We start from the raw sequence: 13,223 nt of genomic DNA, 5'->3' as shown, positions 1-13,223 counted from the left end.
GTTCCAGAAGCCCCCGTGGGAGGGCGTTTTGCGAGCATTCTTCAGCGGTTTTCGTAGTATCATTCGAATCGTGATAGTGCTTGTGATGCGAGTGGCCCATTGATATCGGCGCTCTTCAGCGATTTAATAGTAAGTTTCAACAGGTTTATTCTTTTATATATTTAATTTTAATTCATTTTAATTCACATTCGAATACCGTTCGTAATCTCGTTACTAATTATTTGGAATTAGCTGTGGATGCCGGTGTTACTTAATTAGATAGTAATTAGTACGCGTTCACATTTTCTTATTTGAAAATGTTAATGTTGAAATAAAATATTTGTTTTTTTTGAAGTTGGAATTGGTTTTAATTAAATTTAATTAATGATTGGATCTTATTGAATAATTTAAAATGCAGGGCTGATAATTTTTAACTTTTAATGATTGCTATATCTAAATACATAATTTGGAAAAATAAAAATAAAATATTTCTTAATAATTTTTTTCAAATAATCTTTTCGTCTGAAAATTGGTTTAAACGGTGATTAACGGGACCTTTATTGATATCATAGTCCAGTGGATTAATATTATTATGAAGAGGTGACTGCAGTTTGCTGTAAATGATTTATTACCCCCATTCTAAAGAAATAAGATCTATTGATAAAGGTTTTATTCAATATATTAAATAATATATCATATGATATTTTTTTATATTTACAAATACAAAAAAATATATATATTATGTCTGTATCTATATAATTGATATTGAAATTTCGTACTTACTTTGGTGCTGGTAACAACAGTGTTCTTACAAAAATCAATTCACATAGATTTTTTGTTATTTATTCATATTTAAAAGATTTTATATTTTATTTTATAGGTTTTAATTGACAACGAATTATATTAAAGATATAAAAATATTTCAAGCTATTGAGATGATCCCATTTTCTGATTATATACCTAAATATTTACTACAAAACCTAGACATGATTTACAAAACATATGAATGTTCTCTCATAAGTATACGTTACGCCTTTTATAAATGAACATATTAATAAAAATATAGAAATGCAAGCAAGGTATTTTGCCTAAAATTCCCTTGTTTGTTAAAAGTTTAGTGACAGGCACAAGGGACATATCATATTAGATGCCACGGTTGGTGACGTCATTACCAAAATTATAATATAACTTGTAGATTTTACAGAAAATAATCGGCATGAGTCTCGGTAGTTTCGCTCTGCTACTAATGTATATAGGCACATCCCCTAATACTTATTATGAATTAATATAGTTAAATTAACAGCTACCCTGTATGAAGATCGATGAATACTAACTCCTTGTTATTTTATCGTCTATAGTATTTTATAGATTAACATTTTATTGGCAAGATAAATAGTTAAACTTCTTAGTACTAATATATTTTAACATGAGATTTAAACTTACGAATAAGTAGAGTTATAGAAATGCTAGCACAGATTCTTAATGTAAATTCTTCCATAATAAATTAGCAATTAACTTAAACTTGATAGTAATTGTTTTCTCAAATAAAATTAATATTTGATAACTCCGAATAGTTTTCTAATATGTCGTGGATGGAAATTAACTAATACGAACTTCGCGCTATGGTAAATATGGTGGTTTATACGTCTTGCATTATGATATTTATAGGCAGACGGGCTAATCAGCTGTTTGATGGTAAGTGGTTACGATCGCCCATACGCACTGTAATAAATATTAACCATTTTTTACATTTTCAATGCGCAACCAACCTTGAGAGCTACGATGTGTACCTTGTATCTGTGGCTACATTTGCACACATACCATTCGAACTATAACACAAAAAAAAATAAGTCTTACTGTTTGATGGTAGAATATCTCTTGCACAGAACCACAACCGAGTAATATTTCAATAGGTTAAGATGTAGGTATAGAGTACTGTTCAAATAAATGAAGTTTTAATTTTACAATTCAATAAAATAAAATATACTTTTTAAAATAATTTATCTTAGAATGTAAATAAAATATCAACATCAGAAGACTGACCTTTTTTTTATTTAAAAACAACATTTCTTTGTGTATGGTTTTATTTATTTGTTTTGTAAATAAATCGAGGTTGAGTGGAAATACCTTTTAACGTTGTCTGGATTGACATAATTAATCAACTTACTCATTAGCACGAAATTTCTGTTAATGAATTGTTGATACAGTTTGATGGTGATATACAGTGATGTTTTTGATTTATTTTTTCATCATTAATACAAATGATTGAAATGTAAAGTAACAAATATATCTCCCAGCTGGGCAAAGGCCTTCCTTTTTGGGGAGAAGCCTTGGAGCTTACTCCATCACGCTACTCCAGTGCGGGTCAGAAAAAAAAAGGATACTACGTTATAATGTATATTAAAGTAACAGCCAGTGAATATCCCACTGCTGTTCTCAAATTAAAGCGGAAACTTGGACTATATCCCACCTCTCCACTATATTGCGTGTAGGTATATAAAGGTTTCTTCGTGATGTTTTATTTCACTGCGCGTCACTAAAAACAAAAATTTAAATTAGCAGAGATTGTGTGTGAGTCAGGGTAACTACAGATAACATCTACAAGTCACATAAAATCTTAGATACCAACTATGGTGACACATTGGCAGTGTAAGGAATGGTAAATACAATTTCTATGGGCCTATTTTGCCGCCCGATTCCCTATTTATATATTATATATAAAAAAACCGTGTTCCATCCACTGGGCAATTCAAGCACACGGTACACGGAAATGAAACACTGTCAATTTCCTAACTCAGTGCTGCCATTGAAAATTCCTCGAAAGAAAAAAAACAATAAAATTTATCTGAATCATGATTCGAACTTGGAATCACACGATCTATGGCCTTTCTGGCTAGCTACTGAACCAACGTGGCAGGAACAGATAAATTGAATATGAATTAAAAGATACAATAAAAAAAATAACGAACATTTTCTGTCAACTATTAAAACATTTCGAGATGTGTAAAATATTGTTTCGATTGAAAACTCAATAAGCGATTGTAAATCTTAAAATCATCATCATTGGGTCTCTTTTCCGTAAGCCAGAAGTCCACTGAAACAAATCCAAAGGGTCTTTTACTTTATATTGTTTTATGTCGACGTAATCAAATATTTACTCTGATTGGTAACCTTTTTATCTTTCAAGCGCAGTTTGGCTGTAGCACACATTTCGAAATAAGAACGACGAATTTAAAAAAAGAATTCTCTTGACATTTCATGTTATTGAAAATGATAATAAGGTAAAGATTTCAATATATCACGTGACTTGAAGATGTTAGAGAATATTTAAAGATACGGCTACACGTACAATACTTGGTGGTAGGACTTGTGCTAGCCCGTCTGAGTAGGTATAACCCACTCATCAGATATTCTACCCCCAAACAGCAGTACCCAGTGCTGTTGTGTTCCGGTTTGAAGGGTGAGTAAGCCAGTGTAACTACAGGCACAAGGGACATAACATCTTAGTTCCTAAGGTTGGTGGCACATTGGTGATGTAAGGAATGGTTAATATTTCGTAATTTTTGCCAATTGCCAAGCCCATTTGTTCGAGTGTCTACCTATACCATAAAAAAAAAATAACACGTGGGCCTGTGAACTAACCGATGATTACGTGCTACAATTGTACAAATATTTATTTTATTTACAGCCCGTACTGTAATTTTTAAAGAAACTATAAAATATGAGTCTATCGATGTAATTTATGGGAATCTTTAAAATAACAAAATGAAGTCAAATTCTAAAAGTTCACTAGTAGCTATTTAAAAGTTTCGGTAACCTAATCCTCATTCCATCATCAGCTACGATAATGAACACCAATGCGCCACCGACTTTAGGAACTAAGATGTTATGTTATTTTCCTTGTGCTAAGAATACTAAGTAATGCTGTTTGCTGAATATGTAATGAGTGGGAGGCTCAAACGACAAAAAACAGTCTCATTACTGAAATAAAAATAATAAAAAATTATAAATGAAAAATCAAAATTATATTTTATCCAAGAAAGAGGCGAGCACTTCAATCTTAAAACAAGTTACTCTTTTTTCATAGGATAAATTACATTTCAAAACCATAATCAAGACAAAGGTTGCCCAGCAGTGGGACGTGTAAACGTCAGGCTTTAACTACTACAGTATTAATAGTTAGTCAATTTTTTTTATATAATCGTCTATTAAAACAATAGAATTTAAAAATTAAAAATTTTCAACACACAAGTTGCAAATTTTGTTATTCTCGCCACAAAGACGACTTGAATATTCAGGAATTTGCAATTTCGGAGGCATCTCCGAGTATTGCCGCGTCTGAGCCACTTAAACTTGACTTGCATTCTTGCAGCTCCGCAGCGCTTAGCGGCTCCTATCTACACATTACAGGGGATTAAAAACATCCTTCATGTGACTTCTATGTTTTTACATGTTCACATTTTTGAAGTTCGCGTTTATTTTTTATAATTTTATTTCTTCGTTTATTAACAAGATAAGATTTCAAGGCATCAAATTATGAAATTAGAGCAATAATTTTGGTTTTTATAATTAATAAACTTTAGTCATATTTCTTTATTTTGAAGAGCAATGTCCAAATCCTTTATAGAGAGTTTTGTCTGTGTGTCAGCGTTTTAAAGTTTTAGATATATTTCTCAGACCGTCTTCTTTTAAAATTTTGAATTATTTACATATACATGAATAATCATTAAAATAAGGATTATAGGATTATATTATATACTTACCTAGGCTCCGTCTTTGCATTGTATTATTATTTGGTGTAAGGGTTAAGTGCGAGACCGTCTGGTTAGGTACCCCCCACTGAACTATTCTACCCCAGCTACTGGCATAGGGGATAAAAAATCTTACCGTAACACATCGGTGATAAGGAATGATTCATATTTGTTACAGCCCTAATGTTTATTGGCGGTGGTGACCACTAACCATAGGGTGGCACACCCATCCTATGACATAATCTTGGAATCTCGGAAACTAAGATGTCATGTCCCCTGTGCCTGTAGTTGCCGACTGAGACAAAGCCTTATTAATGTAGATAAAAAGATACAGCGAATAAGGGATTTATTGACAAATATTTGCCCGATGTCCAAAGTCAACACATCTTTTGAGTGCTCTTATTATTCGGGTCGCGTTTATACTCATTCTCGTGAGAGTCTGTTTCTATTAAGCTAAAACCCGCAACGCTGTATAAATCCGATACAACGTCGTACAACTTTTTAAATCCCTCAAGAGTCAAGTCATTATTACTTTTGTAAAATATAATAAAAAACTTATACGATTGTTTGTTGAGTTTTATAAGGAAGTTTATACGCTAATGTGTTTGAACAAGGCTGTTATCCTCATAGGATAAAGATCTTGCTCAATAACAGATACCATATTTATAATAAATAAATAAATAAATATTGAACAACATCACATACATTACTCTGATCCCAATGTAAGTAGCTAAAGTACTTGTGTTATGGAAAATCAGAAGTAGCGACGGTATCACAAACACCCAGACCCAAGACAACATAGAAAACTAATTAACTTTTTCTACATCGCCTCGGAAAATAATTAAATTTATTATAAATTGAAGTCAATTTAGGAAAATGAAAACTGAAAATATTAAAAAAAAAAATGTTTCTATATTTCTTATGATGCACGTCGTAAATACCTTTAATTTAAAGTACAATTAGCTTGTATGTTAATTTTTTTAGCTCAAATGATTGAAGTTGTATGATTGACACTTTTTGGTTATTAATAATAAAAAATAAAAATTCTTTCGTTAAATATTTATTCATTCAAAGGTATATTCATTAATTAATAAAATAAGTCTACATATACGAAATAAGCGCTGAAAAGATGAGATTCATGTGATCGTTTTATTGTAGGTTTTTTGAAAATACTTTTCCAAGATAACTCATATTGAAATCTGAATAAATGTGTACTTAAAAACATTAAAAAGAAATTACAAACATTGTTATTTGTTTAGTTGAAATACAATTTACGTACCAGTTTAAACATATTTTAAATACAGAACGCAATTTCAAACGAAATACTTAAGCATAAAAATCGAAACAATTCAAAAAGTTGCTGACAAATAACAAAATAAGACGTTACATTAAACGGCCGGATCCGTTAAATAATTCGCAAACGCTTAAACATTTAATGCGCGACCGAAACGCCCGGGACGCGCAGGGTCACAATCCGATTACGATGTTTGAGAAATGATTACCTCAACAAAGTTGCAGGACTGTGGCTTCGAAGAGCACGAGTTAATTTTTATGATAGGGTAAATGTTGGTATTTCTGACTATAGCATTATTTTAAGTAGTACTCATTTTGTCTTTCTATTGGAACTATTGAAATAAAGAATATATAATTAAGAAAAATGAACTGAAGTAGACCGTTTCGATTCAACCCTAACTGGTGGATGTTTAGTACTGAGCATGAAAAATCGATACAGAAATAACTGTAAATTATTAACCAATAATTTAATCTAAATATTCGTTATAATTTGAAAATTAAACTACATGAAAATGATGTGACACATTAAATAAAACCACTTGCGTTATATTTTAATAGTCAATATATATGTAGTATTTTTCCAAGAAAAATGTGTTATTTTAAATATAAATGAATAAGCTTTGCAACATTATATAGATGTGTTATGAATACGTCACATATGCCATTTATAAGTTCCGAAAAATGCTAATGTAATTAAAAATATAACTCATTTTAGTTAAAGTTACTAACAAAGGAAAAAAGTTTCATGAATAATAAATTAATAAAAACTCTCGTAAGCATCGATTTTCATGGCATTTATATTACAAAATTGTTTTTACAACAGTCAACTGAGAAGCGTTTTCTTTTACCGCAGGTTTTCTAACATTAACATATTTTTATTTTATTTAATATCCATATAAATCCGTTTTTGTACTTCTAATTTAAAATATTAAAAAATACAAGGACATCAAATCTCGTTTGATCGATCATTCTTGAGTTTGATTTTTAAGATAAGTGTTACAATATATGCGTTTAGTAACACTGGTTTGATTTCCTTCATAATATATAATATTAAGAAACCCTGGCAAACATCGGCCGGGTCCTGCCCGTGTATACCAATTGATATGGCAATTAGTTAAACGGAATAAAAATAGATGTGCTGCAGCGTCAGTGCGGCGAGTTAGATTAAAGTGGAGACTCGGTCTACCTTTATCGAAGTCAAAAGTATTTATTTATTTATTTACTAAGGACCATCAGCAGCCACTACACTTACAAATGTTATACATAAAAACATATTTATACTTAATATAAAGTGTGCGACTCTTTAAGACGGCCACAACATGCATTTTTAGGTACAATACACACACCATTTTTTTTTGTTGCTTGTTTCGATTTCTTTATCACTTCTTGCGTACAAAGATATTTTATACGATTGTTTATTTATAATTTTACACTCACTTTATGATCACGTTTGGTCACTATGCACTAATTTAGTTTAAATTTTTCTTTATGTATATACATGTATATTAGGTCAACTTTTATAGTATTATTTATGTAGTTTTAAGTTCCATAACGATTTATTTATCAATAAAATAAAACTTAGAAAATAGTCAATCATTTTAAAAACACAAACACACACATTTATAGTCTTTTTTTTATGTTTACTATGAGAATTTTACGAGGAGCTGTTTATTCCATCACGTACTGTACCGTATGTCCTATGTATAAATATATATTAAATAATATGGAGAATCAATGTGATACAGACTACAGACTTTTAATCAATTCTTTGTAATGGTATTATAATGATTAATTATAAAATTAGGGTTTATTAATAAACAATAAAGTCCTAAAACTATTGAGCATAATAAATCTTCCTCGCCTTGACGTTTACTTTGGTAAATATGAACAAACAAGGCGAGCGGTAACGAGGGGCGAATCTGATTAACGCATATGTTACCGTCGGGACACACACTGTTTCGTCAAAGCTAGTTTTACGGTTTAGGCGTTCCAAGAAAGGCCGGATTTGGGTCAGTGCGTGTAACGTCATAAATGTCAAAAGAGGTAAAAAATACTGCTTTATCTGGGAAACTATTTATATTTGTGCCTCATCCTCGTCTCATTCAGAAAAAGTAAGTGATGTCAACTTCGATGTTTTTATCGAACGCATCCGATGAATTGGTAAAAAATAGCGCTCAGTTCTTTTCGCCGGTTCTTATCTTATAAAGCTTAATCGTTTTCAATTTATAAAAAACCCGTTTTTGTGTAAATCACGAAGCAATTAAATTGTTCTTTCTTAAATTTTTAAGGCATTTATTAGAATTATCAGAAATAATAATATTATGCTTAGGAGTTTATTATATTTTAATATTTCAAGTTATTAACATAGAGTTTTTGACAAATCAGCTATAGTGTAATTTATTTGATTGTTAATTACTGTCTGCTGAAACTCTATAAAATAAATTAAACCGACATATAATTAATTCTTAAATAGAGAGAGTTTAACGAAGTATATGGTTACTGTAGGTCTCAAAGTAAATATGTATGAGCTTAATACAATTATTCAGTAAGACCGAACTTCAAAACCTAAGAAAATAACGTCAGGTTACACATATATGAAACAAGTTAACCCGTATATTTAAAAAATAATTATTAACATTAAAGATGCAAATATACACGAATAAGAATTAAAAATACTGTATAAACCATGGTCGAGTGGAATGCTGGCAAGAGCGCTAGCAGTATTTCCCCGTTCAATCGCAATTCCGATCCACTGGGCAAGTGATCCTTATAATCATGAATAAAAGTTAATTAACATCCCGTAAACATCACACTACTGTTAAATAGCTCCTCTTGGCTATAAGGCTCGATTACCACTACACTGCTCAGTCTGGGTTGGTATGATACACATAGGATGTTTTCCTTCTAAGATGAATGTAACACAAATTGAGCACATTTAAATACAGTAGTGCTTAATTCGCGTCTTTTATCCACTGGGTCCACGTATTCCTAATGGTTTTTATGCTGTACTTTTACACTGGCTTTGAGTACGTGTAATATAAATTCTATCTAGACTTAAAGAAGAACTGTCCGTCGGAAACGAGCAATATTTTTTTTTTACAACATTCGCGATTTCTCTTCTTATGAGGATCAAAATACTTTACCAATTGATGTTAAATACTAAAACTGTTACAAAAACGAGAAAAAACTTTTTCCATACGTTCCTCGGAACATGAAGTTCAACGTTCGTTTATTCTTATGAAAGTTTTTATTCGGGGAAATAAATGCGTCCCGAATTTCCATTCTTTATAAAAGTAAAATTCACTCACTGACTCATCACGAAAATCAGGGAAAATACAATTTAAAAGTACTTGAGAAACGTACCAATGTTTTTATCGGTGAAAAAGATTTCGTTGACCTATCGCTTTCCTTATAGAATAGATTTAGTGCACACACTTAAGTCTTTAATTTACAAATAAATAAGGTGGACGGTCTCGTTGAATTCCCTCCTCTAGTGGGTAGATAAGGCCCCAGATCCAACGGACTTGGGTTCAAGCCCCAGGTCGGGTCGGTAAAAAGTTATTGGGTTTTTCAACAGAATATTTTTTTAGTAACAGCCCGGAGTCTGAAAGTTGGAAGAGTGTACTCATGTGCCTCCAAAGCACGTAAAGCTGTTGGTCCTGCGCTCGTACTCTTTATGGTAGTGTCGATTTTTTTTTTTTTTTTTTTGCCGTCCCATCTGATTATGGAGTAAGGGAATAGAGAGTGCACCGGTGCTTGCACATACACCAGTATAATTTGTCCTGTGTAGAGAGTTGGTGTCCCTTAAGATTGGCTGCTGTTACCGAAAACGGTCAGGACGACATCATAAATAACGTATTTAAAATAATTAATAAATAGTTAATCAAAAATGTTGTATTATTTTAAATTATTATGACAAACATTCAGATACTATCATATAGTATCAAAGATATAGATACATAGCTATGTGGAAACCGGCTGTCATGGTATGGGCGTGTTAAGTGGAGAAATGTGGACCATGTTGTGAGGGAGGTCTTGAGCATGGATGGGGATGGATATAGAGGTAGAAACGATGGATGGATTGTGTGAAAGACGATATGGTTAGAAAGAATGTTACTTGTGAGATGACGTCCGGCAGAGAAGTATGGAAGAGGAAGACATGCTGTTCCGACCCCAAGTAAAATTGGGATAAGGGCAGGAGGATGATGATGATGATGGTGATATAATATGATTATCAAATTATTGAATCTTCTTTAACGTGGAATATCTACGTTAGGTTCAGTTAAATAATATAAAAAAATATTAAAGGAAAGGTTTTTAAAACGTTATTTCAGGTACACGATAGGTTTCGCTTTAAATTTTATTTAAAAAATCATCAGAGATGCGGCACGACTTGGCTACGAGGGCGTAATTAAATTTTAATAATGTGTATCGGAAACATTTTTGTAATTTTTTTACGGTTAAAAATATTATAAAACTGGGTTATAAATTGTTGGCTATAAATTGTTTACGACCTCTTTAAATAATTACGCGGTAATAACTTCGGTTTTACGGAATAACCACTATTTTGTTTACCGATTTAACCAGCTTGAGATTATTTCCCAAGCATCCTATTTCAATACCTACGTAATAAAAGTAAAGTAACAGCCATATGTGGTCCAAATCATATGCACGAATTTGAGCTCGTAAATTTATATTAAACTCATGTGCTCTACAGTACATGTCGCTTATAACATGTACTTTCGTACAACTAAAGTACTATGTACTTTAGGTCAACCTAATTATACATCTTAACCGAGTTCCAGATGAGTTCCACGAGAGTATGTCATGTGCTAATTTCGCGTATTACAATAATTTATTTCGCGCTCGGCGAGGGAGGAAAATATCGTAAAGAAAACTGAATATTTAGCGACCTGCAGTGCGCTCCAAGTCCTTGTCCGGAAAAATATTTAGCTGTACTTTTTAAAAAACAAAATGATCTAAAAATTTAAATTATTCTCACAATGTTAAGAAATAAATAGGTTACCAAGTTAAACTTGTAAAAAAAACGCATTCCTCTTGTTATGCCATGGTCTCTGAATTTCTCTGGAACTGTATAGTAAGATTTGACCCTGAATTATCCTGATATCACTTTAGCATCGAGTCCAATCATAGTGAAATAAGAGTTAGAGTAAAGAAGAAAATAAATTCGGTGAAAACTTACAACGCGTCGTGGCGGACATACTTAAATTATCCACAAAGTCTTATTCGTGTTATGGCACTTAAAATAGGACTAAACGCCTTGTGAATAATTCAAAAATCAAAATCAAAATATTTATTCTATATAAGCGTTAAAGTTCCTTATTGATTGCCATAAATCTACCATTAGTTCGGCAATAAACTCCTCAGACCTGAGGAGTTTATTGGAGGTTGGGTTATGAGGAGCGTCGTTTGTTTTCCATCTCGAATTTAACAATTGTGAATTACAATAATCAACAAATTTTGATAAGATCCGACAGTTAGTTTTTTATGGATCTTATTACCTTATTTGATAGTAAGATCCATAAAATTATTATAAAGCTATGATGTATGACTTTATTAATCATAAATTTTAGATTGAAGTCATTCAGTTGTAAGAGGACGTTGTGAAATTTGAAGTCCCATCAATTCGTATGGAGATATTCCAGTTGCCAAATATTTCAGAGGTCAGTTTAAAAACCGAAGGACTTATTTAAATCTTTGATCGTAGAATCCTATTACCGAGTCGTTGGGCTCTCTCCATGAATAAAATATTAGGCGGCGGTTCTCGAAGGAATAGTCGCGTTAAAACTCCGAACTGATGTTTTGCAGTGGCTTATCATGTTCTTTGAACAAAGTTGAATTTTATTCGAATTACGAGGTTGGATCTACTGGATGTCCAGCATCTTTTAATATAACGAATTAAAATAATATTATCTCAATTTAATATTAATTTATTTTCTTTGCAATAAAACAAACAAAATAACATTCAAAAGATATCGTAGATACGGCCCTTTTCGCCGTAAAACCCTTTGTTGATATATCTACCCCTTTTTAATTATCTAGATCCTAGGCTATTTAATTTTCAAGTCTTATTAACCCTAGATTACTAACCTTATTTTTCAACGCTTATTACTAACCTTCGTCGTTTGGACTAAGCTGTATAAAAGGGACTCTTCTAAGGGTTAATGGAATAAAATATTTATTTATTACATTAATCATTTGTTAACATGTTTATAAGCTTTTTATTCACTAAAATCACGTTTTACTTACCTTGATTTAGTTTAGTTACCTTGCAAATATACATAGAATTACTTTCGCAGTATATTATTAGTCCGATAACGTCCTCATATTTTGAACGCTTTTGTGTTATTATTATCACGTAAATATAAAATGAATTCATTCGAGATTTTTCTACTTATTGCAGAATTTATATTTTTCCTCAAAATCTGTTTTATTAGTTTTTGATATCGAATTCAGAATACTTGAAATATATTTTAAATTATAATGTCAAGTCAATGATCATAATTAATTTTAGGCAGGTTTACTGATCAAAATTTTCTCGCTGGTTTACGAATAAAAATTTTGTTTGTTGGCCTCCTTCTGGTTTTGTTAGATTTCTTTTACAGGCCGATAAGAGTTACAAAATGAAGAGTATATAGGTATGTTTGTGATATATCGGTGCACAAATCTGTCTACCTAATATTTTTTTTATTATAAATCATTTCTGTCAAATACTATTACTTTTAACTAAGAGACAAGATTTATTATTTTGTATGCACAAAATGTAAAGCATAACTAACTTATAGCTGGTTAAAGTATAAACTATATAACCATCTACGCCCAATGTTAGTTGCAACTTTATAGGGGGAATTTCATATTGTCGCCTGAGGAATTAATTTATGAGGCAATAAGCCACTCTGAGGATTTGAATTGTAACTTCCTGTTGCTCAAAAGTTTGAGTCGCTGAGACTACAGTTGCATTTACTTGAATTAGACTTGCGACTTGCCAACTGCTTTTGGTCATGTCGCTGGGAAAACTTTTATTGACTAGAACATTGATTTTAAATTGGCTTTGTTTGTTTCGTCTTCTAATTTTGAATTGCTCGTAATAGGTTCGATTTCCAAAAGTTGACACATTTTCAAATTTGGAATTGCAAATAATTCTTTTGTTTTTTTCTTTTCTATAAATATTTGTACGTT

At 31.4% G+C, this 13,223-nt stretch overlaps 1 protein-coding gene across 1 annotated transcript in view; it reads left to right on the top strand.

Annotated features, from left to right (window-relative positions):
* The window catches only part of LOC113397385 (protein O-mannosyl-transferase TMTC1-like), a 169,153-nt gene continuing 155,930 nt past the window's right edge, over window positions 1–13,223 (top strand). Inside the window, exon 1 of the mRNA XM_026635701.2 lies at window positions 1–129. The gene's annotated coding sequence lies outside the window, so the exon portion shown is untranslated. The remainder of the gene's footprint in view (window positions 130–13,223) is intronic.

The sequence above is a fragment of the Vanessa tameamea genome, chromosome 3 (assembly GCF_037043105.1).
Source record: "Vanessa tameamea isolate UH-Manoa-2023 chromosome 3, ilVanTame1 primary haplotype, whole genome shotgun sequence".
Classification (NCBI taxonomy): Eukaryota; Metazoa; Arthropoda; class Insecta; order Lepidoptera; family Nymphalidae; genus Vanessa; species Vanessa tameamea.
The sequence above is the reverse complement of the archived record's forward strand: the minus strand, read 5'-3'. Positions and strand labels throughout refer to the sequence as shown.